The following is a 4,243-nucleotide window of genomic DNA, read 5'->3' as shown; positions in this document are numbered from 1 at the left end:
GGGTAGAGGTTGAGAGATTATTTCCACTTAGACAGGAAACCAGAACTAGAGAGGACAGACTCAAAATAAGGTTGGGGGGGGCGGCAGGAGGGGGTCAGTTTCGAACAGAGTTGAGGAGCAACTTCTTCTCTCAAAGGGTAGTGAATCTCTGGAATTCTCTACTCATTGAAGTGGTGGAGGCTACCTCGCTGAATATATTCAAGTCACGGGTAGGTAGGTTTCTGATCGATAAGGGAATTAAGGGTTATGAGGAGCAGGCGGGTAAGTGGAACTGATCTACTTCAGATCAGCCATGACCTTAGTGAGTGGCGGGGCAGGCTCGAGGGCCTAGATGGCCTATTCCTGCTCCTATTTCTTATGTTCTTATGTAATGAATCTCACGGTTCACCATTTTGGGTGAAGAAATGTCTCCTCACCTCCGTCCCTTATGGTCTATCCGGAATCCTGAGATTGTGACCTCTGGCTCTGGACTCCCCCAACATTGGGAACATCCTCCCTGCATCCACCCAGTCTAGTCGCGTTAGAATTCTATAAATCATTATGAGATTGTCCCTTATTCTTCTGAACTGCACTCCTTAATCCCACTTTCAACGCACGCACATTCACTTCAGCCGTGTTTTTGTTAATTAGCTGAAGAAACACCCGGAACGCATTTAGTCTGAACCCTTAAAGAAACTGGAATCACAGAGCTTACACTGATATTCAAATCCTGTTTTAATGTATTTCCTTCGGTTGTGCTCACACTCTATACGAAATGGAATTGTAGACGCTGGTATTGGAAACCAGAAACTAGAAATTAGAAAGACTCAAGTTGAACTACGAGCGACATGTAATTGTAGAATTGTGGGTATGAGGGGAGAATTCAGTTTCCAGTTGGGCACCATTGCAAAAACTGAGAAGGAAATCTTCCTGAAGTTGGAAGTTCAAAGCTGCGTGTGCAATAACAGCTAAAGTTCCGACACACCAGGTATCCAGGAATAACGCAGGAAGCCTTCCATCTTTCTTCTCCAGTTAGAATGTTGGATCCTCGTTGAAGGCCAGATGAGCATAAAGTGTCTGAGGATGAAAAGTAAAATGTTAGTGTGCAAAACTTTGCACTGTGTAGCACGGTGATTAGCCAGTGGGTAGCTTTACAGCCCAAGGGGCCCAGGTGTAGTTTTGGCTTTTGGTGACTGTGTGCAGTTTGCATGGCCTCCCTGTGCCTGTATGGGTTTCATCCAGGTGCTCCGGTTTCCTCCCACAATGCAAAGATGTGCGGGTTAAGTTGATGAGTCAGCGGGATTTGCAGGGTATAGACATGGGAAGGAGCTGCTGGATTTGATATCGGTGCAGGCTCGATGGGCCAAATGGCTTCTTCCTGCACTCTTGGGATTCTCTGATTCTATGAATGTAATCTGCACAGTCATTATACGGATAAGTGAGGCTGTAGAACGAACATGACCTTACAATCCCGACGGTGCAGAAGAGGACATTCAGCCCGTCAAATCAGCAATGACTGTGATGGAGAATCTTATCCATTCTCTCTTCCCCACCTTGTGCTCATTTCCTCACGTGTTTATCATGGCTAATCTACCCAACGTACATATCTATAGCAACTATGGGGCAAATTACCATGGCCTATCCACCTATTTTACACACCTTTAGACACTAAGGGGCATGATAGTACGGCTACTCGATCTAACCTACATATTCCACAGGCCAGGCGGTAAATAGCGTGTTCAATCAATCGAACTTACACATCCTTTCACACTAAGGGGCAAAGAACACGGCTATTCTTTCTAATGTACACATTTTTGGACACTAAGTGGCAATTTAGCATGTCTAATTCATCTTAACTACACATCTTTGGACCTAAGGGAAAATTTTCCATGGTCAATCCAACAAAAGTGTACATCTTTAGATACTAAAGGACGATTTAGCATGGCTAATGCACCTAACCTGCATATCTTTGGACATTAAGTGAAATTTGGCATGGCCAATCCACTTCACCTCTATATTCGGCCCATTGCATCTGCACCAACTCATCGTAAGAGACCATAACCCTATGACCCCATGTATTTACCCAATCTACCAATCCGGGCACACTGAGGACAATTTAGTGTAGTCAATTGTGGGAGGAAATCAGAACACCCACTGACACAGGAACAATGTGTGAACTCGACACAGATAGTTAGCCAAGATCGGGTCTCTGGAGCTGTGAGGCAACAGCACTAGCCACTGTGTCACCATGCCGCCCAATACTGATCATGGCTGATAGCTGGTTTAGCTCGCATGCAGCCAACTACCGCCCCACACGCCATGGCGCTATAATCCTTAATCCAGTCCCGAACAATAATCTATCCATCTCAGTCCTGAAAGTTCCAAAGGACCACTTTCTCCATCCAGACTTTTTGGTGGGGATTATTCCAGAATTCCACTCCTCATTGTGTGAAGAAGTGGTTCTTGACTTCATCTCTGGAAGCTTAGGCTGCCATTTTTCTTTTCTGCCTCATTGTCTGGACTTTCCTGCCCTATCAATTCATGTAATCATCTAAAACATCTCAATGGAATTAGTCCTAAACCTTCAATCCAGGAGATTGTACAAACCTAGTCTGTGCTATGTTGCAAATAACACATTATACATTTTATATACAATAAAAATATGATTTTAAAATAGTTGTGGAAAAAAAGATTTATGCGGATTGAAAGATCAAAAGAGCAGAAAATTGGCAGATGAAATTTAACCCTGAAAATTTGTGAGGTGGTACAGTTCAGAAGGTGTAAATTGACGTCGAGGTGCCTAATGAATGGCATGACTCTAGGAAGTTAAGTGGAAATTGGTCTGTCTGTGCACAGATCTCTGAAAGCGGAGTGGCATGTTAGCAGGGAGGTGAAAGAGGCATAAGGGTCACGTGGCTTCATGAATAGAGGCATAGATCACGAAAGCATCGAAGTCATGTTGGATTTGTATAGAACTTTGGTCAGGCCACAGCTTGTCACAACAGTATAGGAAGAATGTGATTGCGCTGGAAAGGATGCAAAGGGCATTCTCCACAATGCTGCCTAGGTTGGAACATTTCAGAGAGGTTGGGTCGATCTGTGTTGTTTTCTTGGAGTCGAAAAGACTGAGGGGTGACCGCATAGAGGTGTACAAGATTCTGAGGGGCTTGGACGGAGAGAATGAGGAACAGCTGTTCCCCACAGCTGAAGAATTCATCTCCAGGGGACATAGGGGGCAGGAAGTTTAGGGGGCTTGAGGAAATACTTCTTTTTTAACTCAGAGATGGTGACCGTCTGGAATGCGTTGCCTGGGAGGGTGGTAGGGGCGGGTTGCTTCACATCATATGAAAACGATTGGATGGGAACTGCATACGTTTAGGCCAAGTACTGGCAAATGGAATTAGATGGGATTTTAAATGTTTCGACTGTGTCAGTGCAGACTTGATGGGCTGAAGGGCCTCTTCTGCTCAGTGTGATTCTATGATTTTGTGAAACTCAACAGGTGTTTCTAGACTTGCTGATGTTTTCTACTATTTCCTCTTTGTATCATGAACTCTGAACCTTAGATTAAAGATTTCTGAAATAAAAAATCAGGTTGTAATGGGAATAGTAGTTCCCGACTTTCACCTCTTCATTCCGCTTTTGTTCCCTGGAATCTGTCAGTTCCTCGCCACTATGCGCGGTCCCTGTTAGAAAGAAAAGTTTAGATTGAGTCTCAATGGTCACATTTTACACTAAAACCGCTGATGTGATGTTCAAATGGACGGATTGAGAGAGCGAAACGTTCAAGTGTCTCCCAACTATCGCTACCTCTCCGCCGGTTCCCGCAGCCCCTTCTCCTGACCACAAGAACCAGTCCCAGAAAGAGAAGCGTCACGACCACCAACGCACCGGAAATCAGGAAAATGCATTTGGTCGGGAATGGAGAACCTGCAAAATGAAAGATAATTTTCACTTCAAACAATGAATTGTGGGAATGATTAAATAGAGGATTTGTCAACTCTGCCTGCCTGATGTGACTTGAAATCAAGAATGGGTTTGCCTATTGTACTGTCGTTTATTGGAGCAGAGATCTCGTTTTCAACAGTGCACGGGATGGGGTGGTGGGGTGGGTGGGGAGGGGGGAGGGAGGGGGGTGCTCGAATGAAAGAGGGAGAGAGAGAGACAGAAATGGTTATCACATCTCTTATAGAGAATATTTAGAACAGGAGAGATATAAATGAATAGATAGATTGACAGAAGGCGAGATCTATCGATATAACAG

At 44.5% G+C, this 4,243-nt stretch overlaps 1 long non-coding RNA gene across 1 annotated transcript; it reads right to left on the bottom strand.

Moving 5' to 3' along the window:
• Positions 1–907: 907 nt before the first annotated feature.
• Positions 908–3,893, bottom strand: LOC145337311 (uncharacterized). Its single transcript, XR_013885340.1, has 3 exons — positions 3,790–3,893; positions 3,607–3,665; positions 908–1,056 (listed from the first exon to the last, which is right to left on the bottom strand). It is a non-coding gene; the product is annotated as an uncharacterized LOC145337311 (long non-coding RNA).
• Positions 3,894–4,243: the final 350 nt, after the last annotated feature.

Source organism: Carcharhinus amblyrhynchos, unplaced genomic scaffold (assembly GCF_965287045.1).
Source record: "Carcharhinus amblyrhynchos unplaced genomic scaffold, sCarAmb.v2.hapA scaffold_46, whole genome shotgun sequence".
Classification (NCBI taxonomy): Eukaryota; Metazoa; Chordata; class Chondrichthyes; order Carcharhiniformes; family Carcharhinidae; genus Carcharhinus; species Carcharhinus amblyrhynchos.
The sequence above is the reverse complement of the archived record's forward strand: the minus strand, read 5'-3'. Positions and strand labels throughout refer to the sequence as shown.